At 47.5% G+C, this 23,499-nt stretch overlaps 1 pseudogene; it reads right to left on the bottom strand.

The window, feature by feature from the left end:
- LOC137538504 (NEDD4-binding protein 1-like) overlaps positions 1 to 23,499 on the bottom strand; it is a 136,732-nt pseudogene that overhangs the window by 92,869 nt on the left and 20,364 nt on the right.

Here is a 23,499-nt window from a genome sequence, read left to right on the forward strand (position 1 = left end):
CATACCACAATAAATGACAAGTTTTCGATCATATGCATGGATCATACATACTACCACCGAGTGCAGGTGGGTGCAGGAGTGGAGGGGGGGGGGGGGGGGGGGCACACACACGGCCAATGATTGTTTTGCCTTCCACTTCTTCTGGGGCCAAAGTTGTTGACATTATGTGCTATTCATACATCTGCACAAAAAGTTGTATAACATACTACAAATGAGTCAGTCCTGGAAGTGCCAAATGAATCTGTCGCCCGCTGGAATTGGGAATCCATTTCTTGGGCCTGATGCCGTATGGACGCATTGCTAGCCTCCAGGCTGCCACACCTTCTTATACTAAAAAGGGGGAGGGGCATTACAGAGCTGCACAGAGTAGGTAGGACAAGTAGGAGAACAGTGACTGAGACGATATGCCAGGCAGATCACTTGTTGATGCATCTATGGGACGATTTACACGTATCAGATTCAAACAGGCCGTATTACATCAGACTAGCCCAAACAGTACAAACTGGATACGTTGCTATCCACCCAATGAATGGGCCACGTATACTCAGGTGTGGCAGCGGACCCTGGGAGTCGTACAGCATATCCACACAGTACATACATGGTACGGCTACAGCTGGGTCCAGCTGAGACCGAACCGAGCCTAATGGTGCCCATACACTGTACATTCAACCGTTTATTCAACCAAAATGATCTCATCGAATTAAAATAGAAAATAATCTTTTTTCGATCAAGAAAAATTAACAATTATCCCTTTTTTTTCTATAAAAATCCGATCGGACATGTTGGAAAAATATATATAACAGAATAATCGGGGAAAAAAAATGGTACCATGTGTAGGCACCATTACTGAGAACATTGGTCATGGCTTTCAGTGCTTGCATATTGGATACTATATGCTGTGTGTTGTACCAGGCCGCAGCACACGCAGTGTTGATGCCGCCGTATGAAACATAAGTTGAAGATTCAATTCCCATTTCTGGTAATGTTTTTGTTAGAATGCAAGGATTGCAACCCCCTTTTTTTTTCTTCTTATTATTATTATTATGTCACCACCTATGAGAATTTAACTCATTTCCTGTTCAGACAGGAAGCCACAATCTTCCCGGCTAGCCTTCTACTCCACCATGTGACACACAGCCCCTCCATCTGGATGGCAGATATGAGGCTACGTTAGCCGGGAACATTGTGCATTTAATCCACTGGAGGCTTTTGTATAGTGCACCGGACATCTGTTGGCATAAGTGACGGTTATCAGTGAACTGGCTGGTTAAAGGATACCCAAGGTGAGAGGTATATAGAGGCTGCCATATTTATTTCCTTTTAAACCATACCAATTGCCTGGCAGTCCTCCTGACCCTGTGTCTCTCTAAGGGCCCGTTTCCACTACAGTGAATCTGCATGCAGATTCGCATAGACAATACAAGTGGATGGGCCCATTTCCACTTGTGCGGAATTCTGTGCGGTTTGTCGTGCAGAAAAAAATCTGCACGGCAGACCCATCAGAATTCGCACGCCACACACACGATTCATCAGTAATGTAACTAAATAGGAAAACCGCAAGCATTTTAGTCTTGCGATTTTCCATGTGTTTTCATTTAAAATCCCATGTCAATGCATGCCGGCATTGACACGGTTAAAATCGCATAGCGCAAACCGCAAAAAAATTCCGTGTGAAAAGCCGCATACAAACGCTAACGAAAACGCAAGCGGATTCGTTGCCGCGGTTTTCGCGTCAAAATCGCGCCGCAGTAGTGGAAATGGGCCCTAATACATAGAGTCCCTGATCTGCTGCGTGCCTGTTCAGGGTCTATGGCTCAGAGTCAGCATTTTTTCTGGATTAGTTACAGTTATTTGGGTTGAAAAAAAGACATACGTTCATCGAGTTCAACCAGAAAATAAAGTACAACACCAGCCTGCTCCCTCACATATCCCTGTTAATCCAGAGGAAGGCAAAAACCCCTACAAGGCATGGTCCAATTAGCACCAAAAGGGAAAAAATTCCTTACCGACTCCAGATGGCAATCAGATAAAATCCCTGGATCAACACCACCAGGAATTACCTAGTAATTAATTATATTAGTACATGGCAAGGAAATGAACAGCGCTACTTAAAAACAGATAAGTGCCTACCTGCAAAAGAGTGCAAGCCCCACTTGTGGGATAAAATACACACCGAGCATACACATGACCTGTCTACCACTGAAGGATGTTGGTTTCCTGTAACAGCTTGCATGCAACTTGTTAATTACTCGTCCCTCCCACTGCGGAGAAGTCATCCTTGATGGGAGGGGACCTAACACTAACTAAATCCTAACCTATGTATATGCATAGCCCGGGTGCGTCACCAAGTAAAATTGAAAATTGCGCAAAAGGTGGATCAGCGTATCACCAGGCCGACTCCGAAATGGCCTCCAATCAGAGGTGCGCTGAGCCCCCCCCCCCCCAGAAACTGCAAACGCACCTTGAACCCAAACAGAAGCTCTGCATATACACCAAAAGTAATTAATTATAGCCATTGATGTCTTTCAATGCAAGGAAAGCATCTAAGCCCCCTTTAAATGCAGGTATAGAGTTTGCCTTAACTACTTCCTGTGGAAATGCATTCCAAATCTTAATCACTCTTACTGTAAAGTACCCATTCCTAAATAAATGACTGAAACGTTTATCCTCCATTCGCAGATCATGTCCTCTAGTCCTCTGTGAAAGCCTAGGTACAAAAAGCTCATCCGACAAGCTTTTATTAACATATGGATTAGCCATATGCTTGTTCCAAGGTTTTGACTCAGACACTACTTATGCCAGAAGATCAGCAGAGGCTTCCAGACAACTGGCATGGTTTACAAGGAAATTAATATGGCAGCCTCCATATCCCTCTCACCTTGGGTTCCCTTTAATGGCTTTCTACACGCAGTTACCATTTATACAACCTGAAGCTGGATCAGGCACTGTGATTGTGACCGTGGTTTTCAGGTGTGTTGGGTGCACATTATTTGGCTGGAACACTCCACTACTCCAGTGCATAAGGAAGGCTCGTAATGGAGTGGGCTGTAGGGGGAGGGGTACAGGGGTGACAGGTAAGCATCAATATGAGGTGCTGCTCCTCTGGCCCTTGGCCCATGTGGAATCCGCCATGTTCTGCAGGAGGAGACCACAGCTGCTGCATTTTCAAGTTCATGGCAAAGTTGCAGGCACACATGCCGCAATGCATGCTGGGAGATTTAGCCAATGAATGCTAGAACATCTCCATAGTTGCATCCACGGACTACATCTCCCGGCATGCATTGCGGCGGGCGCGTGACTTCGCTGGGAAGTTAAAAATGGGCCGCTGTCGTTTTCCCTGAAGAAGATGGCGGATTCCATTTAGATTGGGGGCCAGAGGAGCAGCACCCTGTAAGGTAGGTAATGCCGCTCACCCCACCCCCGAGTGGATATACACCATTAACGTACCTTAGCTTTGCACACGGCCTCTTTCTTGCCCTTGAGCTGCACCCATATTCTGTCCGGCACCTTGCTGTCTCGGTCATGTTCCTGGGGGAAGCTGTCCAAGGGTGGCAGGACCTTGAACTGCACTGGGAACAAGGACTGGATGCGTGGCTGGCTGTCCTCCAGCTGAACCTTCTGTACTCCGGGGACCGTGAATTCATCGATAATCTCCACCTCATCTTCTGTGTTTATTGCTGGGGCTTTGGCCATTCCTGTCCTTCCTTAGCCGGGATCTTTGTTCATTTTCAGCACTGCAGATCTAAGAGAGGCAAAGAGGTGAAATAAGCTACATACTTGCAGCACGATACAACAGTAACGATAGGAATATCCCTCTCAAAGAGGAATTGTCACCATAAAAATCAAATTTCAACAGCAACTGGTCTGAGTGTATTAATTGATAAAGATGCTAATCCTGCATTCAAAACTTTTTCTGCTGTTATCGTTTGGAGTTATCACATACCTTAGGAGCACTAGCCCTTTAATAGCCATTGCCATTCAGTTGCATGCTGGGGGTTCTTTTTATCTATAATATATTCCTCCTCTTTCCTTTATTTCCCTGTCTAGCTGAAACATGATCCTCTGATCACTTGTGTTTACAAGCAAGGCTGGGGTGACTCGGCGATTGGAGGAGAAAAGAAAAAAGTTAAGGGAAGAAATGACACCAGGATTTAGCCTAAACTGTGGGCAAGAGACATGGTTCCCACCAGGAACAGAATTCTCTTCATTTACTATATAAAATTCACTGAAATCAAATGTGGACAGTACAATACATGTGTTATGCAAGTAGATCAAGTATCTACTTATATATGCGTTTTTTCCCCTGGCATAATATGCATAACCCTCCTGCTCTAAAGGGAACCTTAAAGGGACTCCGAGCTCATCTAAAAAATGAAAATTGTACTCACCCGGGGCTTTCTCCAGCCCAGTGCTGGTTAGGAGGTCCCACGACGGCATCCTGGCTCCTCTCCTAGGCCCCGCTCCGGAATGGCTGTCCGACGGCAGCCCGGGCGACACTCGGCCGAGTGTCGGGCTTCTTCTTACGCGTATGACGCGGCTGACGTCACACGCGGCCGCCTCGCGTCATCACGGCGGCCGGCGTGGCAGTACGGCGCATGCACGCTTTAATCGCGCATGCGCAGTACTTTCACACCGGCCGCCGTGATGACGCGAGGCGGCCGGCGTGTGACGTCAGCCGTGTCATACGCGGAAGAAGCGCGACACTCGGCTGAGTGTCGCCCGGGCTGCAGCCGGTCAGCCATTCCGGAGCGGGGCCTAGGAGAGGAGCCAGGATGCCGTCGTGGGACCTCCCGACCAGCACTGGGCTGGAGAAAGCCCCGGGTGAGTACAAGTTTCATTTTTTATATGAGCTCGGAGTCCCTTTAACTGAGAGGGATATGGATGTTTCTTTTTAAACAATACCATTTGCTTGGCAGTCCTGCTGATCTCTTTCACACACACCTGAAACAAGCATGCAGCTAATCCAGTCTGACTTCAGTCAGAGCACCTGATCTGCATGCTCGTTGAGGGGTTGTGGCTAAAAGTATTAGAGACACAGGATCAGCAGGAGAGTCAGGCAACTAGTATTTTAAAAGGAAAAATCCATATCCTCAGTTTAGGTTCACTTTAAAAACCCAAAAATTGTTAGTATGAAAAGCTGGAAAATACAAAACAGACTTCATCACTCACTGGAATCACCTTCTTAAATTGGCATTTACAGACTTCTCAAAAGCTCATCCCCCCCATTTTATGGGATGTTAGCAGGGCAGATTCTAGACTTTTGGCTGCCTGAGGCGAACTTATAAGGGATGCACCTCCCCTCCCCAGTTTGGAATGATCACAGAGGACCCGACTATTTATGCTGCTTCATTTAATGTTCTCAGTCAGCAAGGGAGCATATACACCAACATGAGACATGGCAACCTGCAGCTCAACACAGTAGCCCATCAGCTGGCTGACTAGCGAAACAAACTGCTCACCCTCAGCCAGTCGGCCGTCCTCCATTCCTCCTCAGTCAGGACAGCAGTGCCACCTCCTCCCTTCTGCTGTGCAAGTCAAACGAAACACTGCTACTCTCCATCTTCCTCACTCAGACTCCTCACACAGCACAACAAGCTGCTTTTTCCCCCAATGATGACCTCTTCACCTCTTGCTTTTCCTCCTACTCTGACTGCATGCAGTAAGTGTAAACTCAGTACAAACATGCTGCCCCTGTAATTTCTGCACCTGATGCACCTTGCTTTGTGAGAGAACCGGCCCTGGATGTTAGGACCAGCAGACGCTGAAGAAGCACAATAGCCTCAGCTTCACCGTATCGGCCACTAGCTGATGGAGCAGTATCATAGGTTTTTATTTTATGAAAAAAACGTCCACATTTGTTGACAGAAAACCAGCACTTTCAGTCTGGCTCTGTACAGAAGTGTCAATTAATATATTATTTCAGCTTCATTACATTATTATGTGTATATAGGACATGAGTATTAAAGACAGCCTCTAACAGACATTGGTAGGTAGGACTGACACAACTTTGCTTTCAGTCAGTGGATTAGTGTAGGTGTTGGGAATGAGTAACAAAGCCTCCTGCCTTGTGGAGCTGGTCACTCCTGCAGCAAGGTAGGGATTTTTAAACACTATTATGCAGGAAACACACCATGAGATTTCTTGGCAGATGCTTCGATAGATAATTTCCGACAGGTCCGAATCTGATTTTTTATCATTTTTCTGATAGATTTCTCACAGAAGTGAATAGAAATCGATCAGAACAATGATCTAAAAAAGTAATCTGAAAGTAAAGCTGCAGAAAAATTACATTGTGTATTCCCAGCATTATGGCAATAAGTACTCCGAACAAAGTACAGAGACTATTGTTTCTAAGGGAGCAAAGAAGAGCTTTCCATGAGTGTAGGAAGCTTTTAGCTGACTTCAGACTGAAATGGAAAGATTTTTCTTGCAACAGTGTATATTGCAAAAAGTCTTGTACAGCAACAATGTTTACGTCAATATTTTTTTTAACCCCCTCCCGACCGCTGTGTCACTCGGCTGTCCCCTAGAGAGGCTCAAGAGTGATTGACACTCGTAGGCTGATGCCTATGACAGCCAATCGCTGTCATTGGCTGGCAGGAGGAGGGATCGTAAGGGGACAGTAAAAAAAAAAAAAAAAGCCTGCAGCAGCAATCAGAGCCCACCAACGGCCGAAAAAGGGGACAAGATTCATTTGTGTGCTCAGTTGTATGGCCATTAAAGCTGCAGAGCGCCAATTAGTTAAAAATAGCCTGGTCGCTAGGGGGGTGTATGCCTGCGGTCCTCAAGTGGTTAAGAGAGCCAAGGCCAAAAATGATTTTAAAAACTAACCTAAGGAGAGGGAAGCCTCTGGGTCTTAATGAGGCTTCCCTCGCTGTCCTCTGGTTCCCTGTTGCCTCGCAGACGGTCCAGCTGATCGGGGGCGCGCTGCTCTTCTGGCACAAGCATGGCCGAGCTGCAGCCACTCGTGCATAAGCGCTCCTGACTTACTGCCCAGGCGCAATATGACCACGCTTGAGGAGGAGCGTGGCCCCAATCAAATTGTAGAGTCTGCGCTCTGCGACGGGGAACCCGACTACAGGTCAAGGGCACTGGTCTCAACTCTCCTACTTCACCGTGCGACGCGCATTGTCCTTCCTTCACGATCCATAACAAGGGTACGCATGGCAAGCCAAACTCGTCTCTAAACTACCACGACAGTAGGTGTGTTTGTGCGTACCAATCTGAACCGAAACTAATGCTGGGTACACACAATGCAATTTCCCGCTCGACAGGTGGGAATTGTGTGATTATTTCCGGCATGTTCGATTGGCTACCGATCGATAAAGTCATCGATTATGTGCACTTATAATTGGAAAATTGATTGATTTAGCGATCGGGTGCACTTTGGACATGTACACATCATGCAACTTCCCTTCCGATCACCCGTCACAACTGATGGAAAAAACAGCAGGAAAACTGGTGTGAAAGCTAGTTAGTGCAGTGCTGAAAAAGAGGGTATAAGGTAGATAGTCTAGGAGTGGGTCCTGTATTAGTATAGTGAGAAGGAATTTTCAAGTTACTTTCAACATCTTGTTTAATATTGTAACACACAGTGTGAAGGTGCTTTACACTGGCAGAACTGTGGGCGGCTTCCTGTTAGCGCGGGCGGAGTTTAGGTATAATGTAGCGCTGGCATTATGATCCGGCAACTGGTGTGTGGGCGGGATTGGGGTGGTATAGAGGTGGAGCTTAGGCACGACGTGGCGGCGACGTCACGAGTTGGGTGCTTCAAGTGCAGCTGGCGTACTGGCAACGCTAGCCCCGGATGAGTCGTATGACGAAAAGCGTAGGGCGGAGCCAGTACGCCTGACGCACAGCACGGAAATCCGGGCAGGCTGGTGGTCGTGGGGATCGATCAAGCGGGACGCCGCGGACGAACCTCGCATCTGATACTTGAGACCTAACAGCTCTGCCGCTGTGAAATACTTTACATCCATCTTGGAGCTTGTAAGTGCATTCGGGCGCGAGAGGCGCAGTGTGGTTTTATGTGAACATACATGTTACGCTATGAACGTTTTAATGAGTTTTATTGAGGAATAAACGCCTAATTTTATGACACTATGGATGTGGATTACTGATGAGCCTGGAGTACCACATATTGAGCCTGAATTCCACCTGTGAATTGGTGGTAAAAATCTGATATGGTAGCGCGCAGTGGATTTATGTTATTCAAGCAGTGCTGCATTGACTGTTTCACTTTTGCAAGTTTACCCCCCACTTTGCACTTGTGTTGATAAATCTGCCCCATTGTCCTATATGTAACAGTAAAAGCCCATCTTGAACTAGTCTTGTCATATACCTGTGTGTGCTAGATGGCTGTGGATGCAGCTAAACTGTCCATGTGCTTCTCTGCCTGCCCTGTGCCTCCTCTCTAGCTTAGAGAACATGCCAGAACATTCTCCAGCTTTTGTCCAATCAAATATCCCCAGTCACTAACAGAGGGGCAGAGCTTTCTCACCACCCCCCCCCCCCCCCCCTAGTTTAACAAAATGAGTTTTGGTCATGTGGGGAAAACACATTTTCAATCTCACATTGGCTTGTTTCCAGTTACACATAGTAGTAAAGGGGGACGGAGGTCTCAGTTTGAGAGCAGGAAGGTGTCTGCTGACATTTAAAGCGTACCAGAGCACAAGAAAAAAAAAGTTTTATACATACCTGGGGCTTCCTCCAGCCCCATGCTCGCAGATCACTCCCACGCCGCCGTCCTTCCGCTGCCTGCAGCTTCGGTACCGGGCCCCGTAACTTCAGCTAGCCAGCTCCAGTCTTCTCAGGAGAAGTGCGCCCTCTACGTATCTCTCCAGCAGTGGCTGCTGGAGAGATACGCAAAGAGCGCACTTCTCTTACATCAGACTGGCTGCGACTGGCAGAAGTGTCGGGACCTGGTACAAAAGCTGCAGACAGTGGCGTGGGTGCGATCCGAGCTTATGGGGCTGGAGGAAGCCGCAGGTATGTATAAAACTTTTTTTTTTCTTCAGCTCTGGCTTCCTTTAAAGTAAACCAGAGCTGAAAAGTTAAATAAAAATCATACATACCTGGGGCTTCCTCCGGCCTGATCGCCCCCCTCAACGCCGTCCTATGCCTCCTGGATCCACGGTAACGCGCCCCGGGTATCTTGGCCAGTCAGGGCTTACCGTGCATGCGCGGCCTAGCCGTATGCAGCCACCCCTTTCCCGTCGCCGAGAGCTCTCTCTGCCAATACACCGCAGGCCAATACTTCGCAGGCCAATTCCCGATCGTATTTCACCATGAAATCTCTCAGAAATCAGCCTCCCCATGATGCAGCATCCTCCACTGCCCCTCTAATGTACATGTACCCCACTGCCCGTACATTTACACTTTACCTGTCCACTGTCGCCTGCCATGGCACCCATCGATTTTTCGCTCCTCCTCACACACTGCTGGTGTATAGTATGTAGGCCACGTATGTGTGATGTCACACATGCGCCATGTGCTATACACTGGCAACGTGTGAGGCGTGAATGGAGGAAGCGGAAGATGGCTGGGCACCTTGGCGGGCGACAGCAGACAGGTAAAGTATAAATGCAACATATACATTAGGGGGGGGGGCAGCGAAAGGGGGTTCCGTCGCGTTTGACGCTTGTTCTGATATCGCATGCCGTTACCACCATGCCCCTGAACAAGCTTTTCAACCCAAGATTTCCCAGCATGCCCGATCGATATATGTAACCTATCTGGTGGCATGATTGCCCGCCAAGTCGCCTGATGTATAGCCACCTTTAAAGATGGCATCTGATCAGGCGCTGAGATAATCGTATTCAAAGATGGCAGATAAGAGGGTGGAAGACTGACGAACGAATACACTGTACTACATCATACCGTGTTTCCCCGAATATAAGACAGTGTCTCATATTAATTTCCCCCTCAAAAGATGTGTTTGGGCTTATTTTCAAAGGGGGCTTATTTAAAGAGAAACCGTAGCCAAGAATTGAACTTCATCCCAATCAGTAGCTGATACCCCCTTTCCCATGAGAAATCTATTCCTTTTCACAAACGGATCATCAGGGGGCTCGGTATGGCTGATATTGTGGTGAAACCTCTCCCACAGTGTGATGTCAGGACCATGGTTCCCGCCATTGTGGGAAATAACAGCTATTTTCAACTGCCAAAAAAGCAGCATCTCCTTCCACTGACATTACCTGCCAGCAATAAAAATGTCACCATGTGATAAATGTCAGAATGTAAATCAGGAAGAGGAAAGATATTACAATGGGAAAACACTGACCAAATCATTTATACATAATTATTGTAAAAATGAAGCACTTTTTTATTATGTTATTTTCACTGACGTTCCTCTTTAAAATAAGATACAAAGAAAGATGCCAGTGTGAGGATGAGTAGACGATATGTGTATGGGGAGGTGTGCAGTCTCTTACCACACCTCCCTTGTGGCTGCGTCCCCCTCCATTTGCATAGAACGGCTCCATGTTCATAGCTGTTTGGCGCTGTGACCGTGCTCCCCTCTGTTATAACTGATGTGTGTCTGGGACGCATCAGCGCATGCGCACATCGATTATGAATCATGACAAACGGGAGGCGATCACTGAGCCAGTGCAGAGATGGGCCACAGTGCCAAACAGCCAAAAAGCGGAGCCGTTCTATGCAAATGGAGGGGGATGCAGCCACCAAGGAGGTGTGGTAAGAGACTGCACACCTCCCCATACACATAGCGTCCTTAGCTAGGGCTTATTTTTGGGGGAGGGCTTATATTTCAAGCATTCTTGTGATATATGAGCTAGGGCTTATTTTCAGGGGAGGTCTTATTTTAGGGGAAGCACGGTAGCAGAAGCAAATCAATTTGAGATCCAACGTCTGATTGCATTATGTAAGGCGGAAAATTGATTGCTACCCTCTTTTTTTTCATAATTTAATAACACTCGATACCTAGTCAGATTAAACACTTATTGGCCTTTATATAGCAATCTTTAGACATGGGTTGTCCCAAACTCCCACAATTTCATCTTGCCCAGCTAATAGACGAGTCACTGTAGTTCAGCATATTCACAAAGGAGTCAGCCATTCACGGCTCGCTGTCATAGTCCATCACCTGTGGGGAAATAGTAACAATAAATTTCCCTTACGCATGCTTTAATGTTTGAAGTCCACCGACTCCGACTCCTCAGTTTAGGATTCCACCAACTCCAACTCCTCTAATTTGCATATTACAATCTTGTTGATTGAAAGTATGTAACATAAAATTCATCTCTTAAAGGGAACCTTAACTGAACGGGGGGTAAAGAGTTTAAATTACCTGGGGCTATTACCAGCCCCCTGCAGCAGTCCTGTGCCCTCGGAGCCGCTCTGGAATGCTCCGGTCCCCCGCTGTCACTTAGTTTCGTTTTTGACGACTCACCAGTCGGCCGGCCGCCATGCATATTATTGGACGCATTCCCTACTGCAATTAGCGCTGTTGCGAACTGCAACACGTACAAAAATACGCGTTGCCGCATATCTACGCGTGCGGAATGCGGCAACGCGTATTTTTGTAAGCATTGCGGTCCACAACAGCGCTAATTGTAGTAGGGAATGCGTCCAATAATACGCATAGCGGCCGGTCGACTGATGAGTCGTCAAAAACGAAACTAAGTGACAGCGGGGGACCGGAGGATTTCAGAGCGGCTCCGAGGGCACAGGACTGCTGCAGGGGGCTGGTAATGGCCCCAGGTAAGTGAAACTCTTTACCCCCGTTCAGTTAAGCCTTTAACTGCCAACGCTTAGGAATTTTAAAAGACAACTGAAGTGAGAAGGATATGTAGACATACATATGCCATATTTATTCCCTTTAGTCATAGACTAAAACTAGTCCTTGGTAAGAGAGTACTTGTAAAAGGTACAGACCGGAACAAAGAACATCTATCAAGCCCTAGGCAATGTCACTGTGGGTACATGTAAGAATGATGTGCAGTTACTCTGCAGAAGAATGAGGGGATTCTTCCTCTATTACACATCTGAACATGGATCAGGCCCTAGGCAATGTGACTGTGGGTACATGTAAGAGTGATGTGCAGGTACACTGCAGGGGAATAAGGAGATTCTTCCTCTATTACACATTCTTCATACATAATCTGAACCAGGTTTATGGGTGATAGACAACACCTCTGTATTCAATGTGCACAACATTCTCAGTAGATTCTCTGCAGCTCTGTGGGGAGTGCATATGTAGAGTATAGTACTACTGTGTAACAAAGTAAACCTGAGACAGATGAAATTAAAGTTTTATACATACCTGGGGCTTCCTCTAGCCCCCGTCAGGCTAATCAGTCCCTCACTGTCCTCCTCCGCCACCTGGATCTTCTGCTATGAGTCCAGGTACTTGAGCCAGTCTGGCGTAGTGCGCACGCACACACTCCGCCGCCGGGAGCGTACTACACCTGCGCAGCACTATTGTGCAGGTGCAGAATGCTCCTGGCTGTAGGAACGGCACGCGTCCGGACTGCGCTGACTGGCTGAATTACCGGGACTCATAGCAGAAGATCCAGGTGCCGGAGGAGGACAGCGAGGGACTGATTAGCCTGAAGGGGGCTGGAAGAATCCCCAGGTGTGTATAACACTTTTCTTTTCATCCTTCTCAGGTACCATTTAATTCGTAGTCACCAAACCAAATTTTAACAACATATCAAATTATTTGATTTCATGAGCAAAGAGAGTACATACATTTGCATAAACCAGCATCAGCGCAAAATTATTTCCATCTCATTGACCATCTCTATTAGTGACACAGCTACACATCAGGCTTTATATTTACAGCATAGATGTTATTTAGTATATATAAGAGATTCCTGTGTACACATTATATATACTGTACAGTAGGCCTGAAAGATAAATCGAATTTAAATCGAAATCGCGATCACCAAGATCACCATTTCCACATGGGGAAGTTTGAAGAAGCGCCTTCAAACTTTCCCAAAGTCCCAGTGCGTGCAGCCCGCAGCGTTGGACATACCTTCCATCCTCTATCATCCTCCTATCGCGCTCTGCCGCCTCTTGTGCTTGGCAAAACTTTGGGTTCCTATATGTCACATGACATACAGGAAGTATGCCGTGCATTAGAGCCTGAAGGAGGCAAAGTGGATAGACGGGCATCGCTGGACTCGTGCTTGAAGCTATGTCCAGAACTAATGCAACTTGGGGGAGAGAGGAGGCACAGAGAGAGACAGCGTGGGCACAGAGAGAGACACAGGAGACACAGAGGGGGCACAAAGAGAGACACAGAGGGGGCACAGAGAGAAAGAGTGGGCACAGAGACACAAAGGAGGCAAGAGAGAGACCCAGAGGAGGCATGAAGAGGCAAAGGGGGCACAAGGAGAGACAGGGGGACAGAGGGGGAACAAACAGGCACAAGGGGGGGGGGGGGGGGAGACAAAGCTTGAGTTGAAGGAAATCGTGAATCGTATTCGTAATTTTGGACAGAAATCGCTCAATTCAGTTTTTTCCTAAAATCGTTCAGGCCTACTGTACAGTCACAACCAGATATGTATATCTGACTTTAAAACTACGGGGACTGCTTTATTGAAGCAGCACAAGTAACTAATTTTGATTGGTTATTTCATTTTTGTGGACTAAGCACAGCTATTACTGTATATATAAATGTATAATGACTATTATCTGAGAAATAAAACATTTTATCATACTTTCTATTTTAATTACAGTTTAAATTCATTAGGAGTCGGAGTCAGTGCATTTTTTCCTGACTCCGACTCCAGGCACCCAAAATTGCTCCGACTCCACAGCCCTGGTCACCACAGTGCAGTGAATATTAATTAGTTATGTAGCTAGTCACTGAGCATGTGCAAGCAGTCTAACGCAGCTAAAGCCCAGTATAACGCACAGCATGCTGCACTTTCATTCAACGTGTAGCATTACAATGTAACGCAATGTGGGCACTCTGAACAACACATTGATTTTTCATTACTGTGAGTTGGGCTGCGTTACAGGCTGCTCTAACGTGCGCCTGTAACATCCCACTCTGAAAGCAGCCTTAAACAATACCAGTTGCTGGTCAGTCCTGCTGTTTTCTTTGGCTGAATCACACACCTGAAACAAGCATGCAGCTAATCCAGTCAGATTCAGTCAGAGCACCTGATCTGCATACTTGTTGAGGGGCTGTGGCTAAAACTATTAGAGACACAGGATCAGCAGGAGAGTCAGGCAACTGGTATTATTTTAAAAGGAAAACGCCATATTCTTCTCAGTTTAGATTCCCTTTAAGGAAGTTAAAGGGAACCTAAACTGAGAAGGATATGGATTTTTCCTTTTAAAATAATACCAGTTGCCTGACTCTCCTGCTGATCCTGTGTCTTTAATACTTTTAGCCACAGCCCCTGAACAAACATGCAGATCAGGTGCTCTGACTGAAGTCAGACTGGATTAGCTGCATGCTTGTTTCAGGTGTGAGATCCAGATACTCCTGCAGCAAATTGATCAGCACGAGAGTCAGGCAACTGGTATTGTTTAAAAGGAAACATCCATATCCCTCTCAGTTTAGGTTCCCTTTAACACGAAATATCCTTTCAGCCGATTGTGTTGGGACTAGTTGTTTAACAAGAGCTGCATATTGTTGAATGTTGTTTTTTTTCTGTTTGGCATCCCTAGTTGGAGAAAATCAAGGCTGGGACAATTTACCTTGAACTATAAAAACTTTTAAAATGATGTAAGTGAAGAGACAGTTGGTGATGAGATGCAGGGATAACCAGTGGTGTGGAATTACAAAAGGAAATGACTACAGGGTCAGTTGGTGATGGTGGATTCTTGAATATTGGTGGTGGTAGGGGTAGATAAGACCACACAGTGGTGGAGCAGTTGGGGGTGAGGAAGGATTACAAAATTAATTACTTGGGAGAAAGCTAATGGCAAGATATTGCAGAATGAAATCAAAGCAGGGAATTATTGCTGATGGTGTTGAGGATTACAAAATGGTATCAGTGCATTGGATTGCAGGATGGAATTAGGGTCTATAGATTGGTATCAGTGCTGGAATTGTTACTAGAGTGTTTTGATCAAGGGGGGGGGGGGGGGGGTGTTATACAATGATCCTAGTGCAGAGTTCGTTATCCATTACAGGTTGAGTTTATAGTGGTAGTTAGGCGTTCACCAAAGATTGTATCTGTACAGGGACTGAGGGATTTCGGTGGTGGAAGAATTATAGGATGATAAGCACAGAGACAGTTATTGGAGGGTGATATCAGTATTGGTGTATGGACTGTGATATTGGTGTGATATCAGTGCATAGACCATTACTGTGGAGTGATATCAGTGTATGGACAGGTAGGCTCGGTTCCCACTTGCTTCTGGATCATGTCCAGCCAGCGGGAGCAGACAGTACAATGTCCACTCCAATGCTTCGATGTGATGCAGCAGAAGCCCATAGGCTATATGGGGAACGCATCCACCTGCCCGGGATTATCGTGGACTGCACAGAAGGGCGGCCCAATTACTGCATCAGATTCCACGGAGAATGACAAGTGTGAACAGCTCCTATGTATAACATAGGAGCCGATCACTCTCCGCTTAGCAATCAGTGGAAAACGGACAAAAAAAAGTCCATTCACCGCTCTAGTGGGAAAAGACCCTTACTGTGGAATGATATCAGTGAATGGACTGTGGTGATATCTGTGTATGGACTGTGCTGATATTAGTGTATAGACTGTGGTGGTGGAGTGATGTCAGTGCATGGACTGTGGAGGTGGAGTGATGTCAGTGTCTGGAGTGTGGTGATATCAGTGTATGGACTGTGGTGATATTAGTGTCTATGGACTGTGGTGGTGGAGTGATATCAGTATGTATGGACTGTGGTGGTGGAGTGAGATCAGTATGTATGGACTGTGGTGATATCAGTATGTATGGACTGGTGGAGTGAGGTCAGTGTATGGACTGTGGTAATAGTGTATGGACTGTGGTGGTGGAGTGAGGTCAGTATATGGACTGTGGTGGTGGAGTGAGGTCAGTGTGTATGGACTGTGGTGGTGGAGTGAGGTCAGTGTGTATGGACTGTGGTGGTGGAGTGAGGTCAGTGTGTATGGACTGTGGTGGTGGAGTGAGGTCAGTGTGTATGGACTGTGGAGGTGGAGTGAGGTCAGTGTGTATGGACTGTGGTGGTGGTGGAGTGAGGTCAGCGTGTCTGGACTGGGGTGGTGGAGTGAGGATCAGTGTATGGACTGTGGTGATATCAGTGTATATGAATTGTAGTGGTGGAGTGATATCAGTGTATATGGACTGGGGTGCTGGAGTGAGGTCAGTGTGTCTGGACTGGGGTGGTGGAGTGAGGGTCAGTGTATGGACTGTGATGATATCAGTGTATATGGATTGTGGTGGTGGAGTGATAGTGTATATGGACTGGGGTGGTGGAGTGAGGTCAGTGTGTCTGGACTGGGGTGGTGGAGTGAGGTCAGTGTGTCTGGACTGGGGTGGTGGAGTGAGGGTCAGTGTATGGACTGTGGTGGAGTGAGGTCAGTGTGGTGATGATATTGTATGAACTGTGGTGATATCAGTGTGTATGGACTGTGGTGGTGGAGTGAGGTCAGTGTGGCGAGATCAGTGTATGGACTGTGGTGATATCAGTGTGTTTGGACTGTGTTGGTATCAGTGTATATGGACTGTGGTGGTGAAATGAGGTCAGTGTATGGACTGTGGTGATGTCAGTGTATATGGACTGTGGTGATCAGGGCTGTGGAGTCGGAGCAATTTTGGGCACCTGGAGTCGGAGTTGGAGTCGTGGTTTCATAAGCTGAGGAGTCGGAAGATTTTTGTACCGACTCCACAGCCCTGGTGGTGATATCAGTGTATATGGACTGTGGGGATGTCAGTGTATATGGACTGTGGTGATGTCAGTGTATATGGACTGTGGTGATGTCAGTGTATATGGACTGTGGTGATGTCAGTGTATATGGACTGTGGTGATGTCAGTGTATATGGACTGTGGTGATGTCAGTGTGTCTGGACTGTGGTGATGTCAGTGTGTCTGGACTGTGGTGATGTCAGTGTGTCTGGACTGTGGTGATGTCAGTGTGTCTGGACTGTGGTGATGTCAGTGTGTCTGGACTGTGGTGATGTCAGTGTGTCTGGACTGTGGTGATGTCAGTGTGTCTGGGCTGTGGTGATGTCAGTGTGTCTGGGCTGTGGTGATGTCAGTGTGTCTGGACTGTGGTGATGTCAGTGTGTCTGGACTGTGGTGATGTCAGTGTGTCTGGACTGTGGTGATGTCAGTGTGTCTGGACTGTGGTGATGTCAGTGTGTATGGACTGTGGTGATGTCAGTGTGTATGGACTGTGGTGGAGTGAGGTCAGTGTGGTGATATCAGTGTGTATGGACTGTGGTGATGTCAGTGTGGTGATATCAGTGTATATGGACTGTGGTGGTGGAGTGAGGTCAGTGTGGTGATATCAGTGTATATGGACTGTGGTGGTGAAGTGAGGTCAGTGTATACGGACTGTGGTGGAGTGAGGTCAGTGTCTGGGTTGTGTTGGTGGAGAGGTCACAGTGCAGGTACAGTGATAAGCATGAGGAGAGTGTACCAGAGAGGCGGTGCTCCAACATTTTATCCTACATTGTCGAGATGACCTACACTAATGATAGAATGATGGTGTAAACCATCGAGTTAACCTACAAATCGATATAACCTACATTAGAATTAATGGGTATTTGTTTGTTTTCCACACTGTAAATGCTAATAAATGATTTAAACATGACAATGTAGCAGATTTAGATGATTATTTCTTTTGAAATTACCTACAGGTCAGATTCGTCTACACTGTAATAATTAAAAATCAGAACTTTTACAAAGTACTTCAGTGAGGTATATATTTTGAGAGATGATAAACTTTCAATTTTAATGAGGCAGTTTATTTAATCCTACAGACAAAATACCAGACAGTAGGACAGAATGATGATGTAGGTTAGCTAGATGAACAAAACCATCGAAATAGCCTACACGTCAGAATAACCTACATTAAGCAAATTGCACCAAATCATAGTTAAAAGTGCTTCATCGCCTTACGTAAAGAGAAGGTAGCCTCCGGTTCCTAATGAGGCTGTACCTGTGCAATTTACCTTCAATTCCAGCCTACCAAATGAGATATTAGGAAGTTATCCTGACTGTAGGATAAAATGATGATGTAGGTTAGCTAGATGAACTAAGCCGTCAAAATAGCCTACATGTCAAATCATGCTACCATCTAATCTTTGGCACAATATACTTTTTAAAAGTGCTTCTTCGCCTTACGTATAGAGAAGGTAGCCTCTGGATCCTAATGAGGCTTTACCTGTGCATATAACCTTCCATGCCAAAACAATCAGAAAAAAATGGAGCGCGCCATAGCGCATTAATCGTAAAAGATGATTTATTCAGGATTAAAAGTTATACTCACAAACACAATCAGTGTAAGCGCTTGTCAGCGGGCAGCCAACCGCTTCACTCAACAGGGGAGGATGTCGCACTGTGGCCAGCAGCGCGAGTCCCGATCGTCTGGGGCTCCGTCCAGCTGCGAGGGGGGCGTGGCTGATTCAGCGGGCGTGTGACGTCATGACGCGTTTCGGCGCTCTGCGCCTTCGTCAGATGACCTTCCATGCCAGCCTACCAAAAGTGACAATTGTCATTTAATTGTATAGTAGGAAATATTGATAATGTAGAATAGCTAGACAAATATTTCCATCGAAATTACCTACATGTCGGAAACACCTTCTCCCTAAGTAACTGTGCATTATTTGACATTTTAAAAAAGTGCCTCAGTGTGGTACTTACTAATAATCCTAACGTAATCCTAAGGACCCTTTTCCATTGCTGAAGTAATGTGAATGTGACTACCTCGCCGCATCACATCATTTCCACTCCCGTTCGTGTAATGCGAAAGTGTTTGGAGGGGACTGCGGCTGTGCGCGAATGTACAGCATGCTGCAGATTCTCTAATCGCTCTGCACCGCTCCGCATTTAATGCTCGCAATGGAAACTGTTTAATTGCTGTGTATTGGTTTCAGAACACCCACGGTGCGATACGGATATGTAGCCACATCGCACCGCATGTAATGTAAATGTGCCTATAATTAGAAGGTAGCCTGTGGGTCTTAAAGAGGCACTTAAGTGAAAAAAATAAATTGAGTTCACCTCACCTGGGCTTACCTCAGCCCCCTGCAGCTGATCGTTGCCCACGACAAGTTGCTCTGATGCTCCGGGTCCCGCCAACGGCCACTTCCGGTTTCGCCGTCAGGACCCGTCAGGCTGGGGAACGTGGCTGATTCTACCCCCGGGGGGTACTCACCTCGGGTGGGGGAAGCGTCAGGATCCTAATGAGGCTTCCCACGCCGTCCTCCGTTCCTCTGGGGTCTCGCTTCAGTCCTCCATACAGCGGCGACGTAAATATTTACCTTCCCGGCTCCTGCGCAGGCGCTCTGGTGGCTGTCGGCTCCGAAGTAGGTGGAAATACCCGATCGCCGTCGGATCTGCTCTACTGCGCAGGCGCAAGTTCCCGGCGCCTGCGCAGTAGAGCGGACCCGACTGAGATCGGGTATTTCCGTCTACTTCGGAGCCGAAAGCAGCCACAGCGCCCCCCCCTGGAGCCAGCAAAGGTAAATATTGAATTGACAGTCGGGTCTGTCGCCGGCTGTTCGGAGGGCTGCAGCGAAACCCCCGTGGGAAGCCTCATTAGGATCCGGAGGCTTCCCCCACCCGAGGTGAGTACCCCTCAGGGGATGTTTTTGATGTTACAGTGTCTCTTTAGGCTGGTTACACACCAGGAAGTTGCGTTTTAGGGGACGTTAAGGTCGCATAACGTGCCCCTAACGCAACGCCTGGTGCTATCTGGTGTGGACGTCGGATTGAGCCGCGTTGTGCAGCTCACTCTGGCGTCCGTGATGCGTACTCTTGGACACATGCGGCATCACGTGGTCCTGCCAGCCAATCGCCGCACAGAGCGGCCGCTCCAGGAAGTAAACACTGCACGTCACTGAGTGCAGTGAATATTAATTAGCCATGTGCCCGGCCGCTCTCCCCTCCTCCCCAACATGACTGAGCATGTGCAAGCAGTCTAACGCGGCTCTGCGGTGTGTAAAGTACTGCATGCAGTACGTTGTCTTATGGCGCAGCGTTACAATGTAACGCAATGTGGGCACTGTGAACAGCCCATTGATTTTTCATTGCTGTGCGGTGGGGTGCGTTACAGGCTGCTCTAACGTGCGCCTGTAACATCCCACTGTGAAACCAGCCTTAAGATTCACTTTAATGAGTCTTTCCACGTCCTCTTCACCCTCCAATCTAGGTTTATGAAGGGGACAATAGTAATTATTTAGTCACAATGATCCGGTGCTGGCGCAGTAGCCACTCCCAGCTCATGCTCCAGCGGAAATAACAGTGCCCAATTGGGTCCGCTTACTGTCCAGGCAGTAATGCACCTGTGTACACAGCCAACAAGCTTGTTCGTTGTTTTCGCTGTTGGGTGCAAGAATAAAGGGGGAGCCTCATTAGGATCCTGAGTCTTCCTCCTCCCGATTTACGTACCCCACTGGGGCAACTTTTTTTTTCCTTCAGGGTACTCTTTGAAGCATTTCCTATTGGTTAAACAAGCTTTGTACTTTAGCTATACTTAGTATAGCTAGAGCAGCAGTGGAGATCAGTCGTGTGTGGTGGCATGTGCGCGGAGATCTTTAACCACTTAAGGACCGCCCCCAGCCGATGGGCGGCGGCAAAGTCCGGGCCCAAACGACCGCAATACGCACATCGGCGGGGGCGGCTGCGGGAGTGGTTATGCGGCGATCGCGTCATTCGTGACGCGATCAGCCGCCGGGGACTGGCTCCGCCCACCGCTCGTAGTAACCCGCCGGCCGTTCGGAAGCGCCGGCGGGTTACTAGCACCCGGATCGCCGCATTTACATTGTATAATAGGCTTTGTAACGTATACAAAGCCTATTATACTGGCTGCCTCCTGCCCTGGTGGTCCCAGTGTCCGAGGGACCACCAGGGCAGGCTGCAGCCACCCTAGTCTGCACCCAAGCACACTGATTTCCCCCCCCCCCTGCCCCCTGATCGCCCACAGCACCCCTCAGACCCCCCCCTGCCCACCCCCCAGACCACTGTTTGCACCCAGTCACCCCCCTAATCACCCATCAATCACTCCCTGTCACTATCTGTCAACGCTATTTTTTTTTTATTCCCCCCCCCTGCCCACTGCCCCCTCCTGATCACCCCCCCACCCCTCAGATTTTCCCCAGACCCCCCCCCCCCCCGTGTACTGTATGCATCTATCCCCCCCTGATCACCTGTCAATCACCCCCTGTCACTGCTACCCATCAATCAGCCCCTAACCTGCCCCTTGCGGGCAATCTGATCACCCACCCACACCAATAGATCGCCCGCAGATCCGACATCAGATCACCTCCCAAATCCATTGTTTACATCTATTCTCTCCTCTAAACACCCACTAATTACCCATCAATCACCTATCAATCACCCCCTATCACCACCTGTCATTGTTACCCATCAGATTAGACCCTAATCTACCCCTTGCGGGCACCCAATCACCCGCCCACACGCTCAGATTGCCCTCAGACCCCCCTTTATCAATTCGCCAGTGCAATATTTACATCTGTTATTCCCTGTAATAACCCACTGATCACCTGTCAATCACCTATCAATCACCCCCTGTCACTGCCACCCATCAATCACCCCCTGTCACTGCCACCCATCAATCACCCCCTGTCACTGCCACCCATCAATCAGCCCCTAACCTGCCCCTTGCGGGCAATCTGATCACCCACCCACACCAATAGATCGCCCGCAGATCCGACATCAGATCACCTCCCAAGTGCAGTGTTTACATCTCTTCTCTCCTCTAAACACCCACTAATTACCCATCAATCACCCCCTATCACCACCTGTCACGGTTACCCATCAGATTAGACCCTAATCTGCCCCTTGCAGGCACCCAATCACCCGCCCACACCTCAGAACGTCCTCAGACCCCAGCCCTGATCACCTCGCTAGTGCATTGCTTGCATCTATTTCCCCCCTCTAATCACACCTTGAGACACCCATCAATCACCTCCTGTCACCCCCTAGCACACCTACCCATCAGATCAGGCCCTAATTTGCCCCGTGTGGGCTTCTGATCACTCGGCCAAACCCTCAGGTCCCCCTCAGACCCCCTTCCGATCACCTCCCCAGTGCATTGATTGCATCTATTTTCCCCTCTAACCGCCCCCTGAGACACCCATCAATCACCTCCTGTCACCCCCTAGCACTCCTATCCATCAGATCAGGCCCAAAACATCCTGTCATCTAAGAGGCCACCCTGCTTATGACCGGTTCCACAAAATTTGCCCCCTCATAGACCACCTGTCATCAAAATTTGCAGATGCTTATACCACTGATCAGTCATTTTGAGAAATTTGGTTTCCAGACTACTCACAGTTTTGGGCCCGTAAAATGCCAGGGCAGTATAGGAACCCCACAAGTGACCCCATTTTAGAAAGAAGACACCCCAAGGTATTCTGTTAGGTGTATGATGAGTTCATAGAAGATTTTATTTTTTGTCAAAAGTTAGCGGAAATTAGATTTTTATTGTTTTTTTCACAAAGTGTCATTTTTCACTAACTTGTGACAAAAAATAAAATCTTCTATGAACTCACCATACCCCTAACGGAATACCTTGGGGTGTCTTCTTTCTAAAATGGGGTCACTTGTGGGGTTCCTATACTGCCCTGGCATTTTAGGGGCCCTAAACCGTGAGGAGTAGTCTAGAAAACAAATGCCTCAAAATGACCTGTGAATAGGACGTTGGGCCCCTTAGCGCACCTAGGCTGCAAAAAAGTGTCACACATGTGGTATCGCCATACTCAGGAGAAGTAGTATAATGTGTTTTGTGGTGTATTTTTACACATACCCATGCTGGGTGGGAGAAATCTCTGTAAATGGACAATTGTGTGTAAAAAAAATCAAAAATGTGTCATTTACAGAGATATTTCTCCCACCCAGCATGGTTATATGTAAAAATACATCACAAAACACATTATACTACTTCTTCTGAGTACGGCGATACCACATGTGTGACACTTTTTTGCAGCCTAACTGTGCTAAGGGGCCCAAAGTCCAATGAGTACATTTAGGGTTTCACAGGTCATTTTGAGACATTTGGGTTCAAGACTACTCCTCACGTTTTAGGGCCCCTAAAATGCCAGGGCAGTATAGGAACCCCACAAGTGACCCCATTTTAGAAAGAAGACACCCCAAGGTATTCTGTTAGGTTTATGATGAGTTCATAGAAGATTTTATTTTTTGTCACAAGTTAGCGGAAATTGATATGTATTGTTTTTTTTTTCCACAAAGTGTCATTTTCCGCTAACTTGTGACAAAAAATAAAATCTTCTATGAACTCACCATACTCCTAACGGAATACCTTGGGGTGTCTTCTTTCTAAAATGGGGTCACTTGTGGGGTTCCTATACTGCCCTGGCATT

The sequence above is a fragment of the Hyperolius riggenbachi genome, chromosome 11 (assembly GCF_040937935.1).
Source record: "Hyperolius riggenbachi isolate aHypRig1 chromosome 11, aHypRig1.pri, whole genome shotgun sequence".
Lineage (NCBI taxonomy): Eukaryota > Metazoa > Chordata > Amphibia > Anura > Hyperoliidae > Hyperolius > Hyperolius riggenbachi.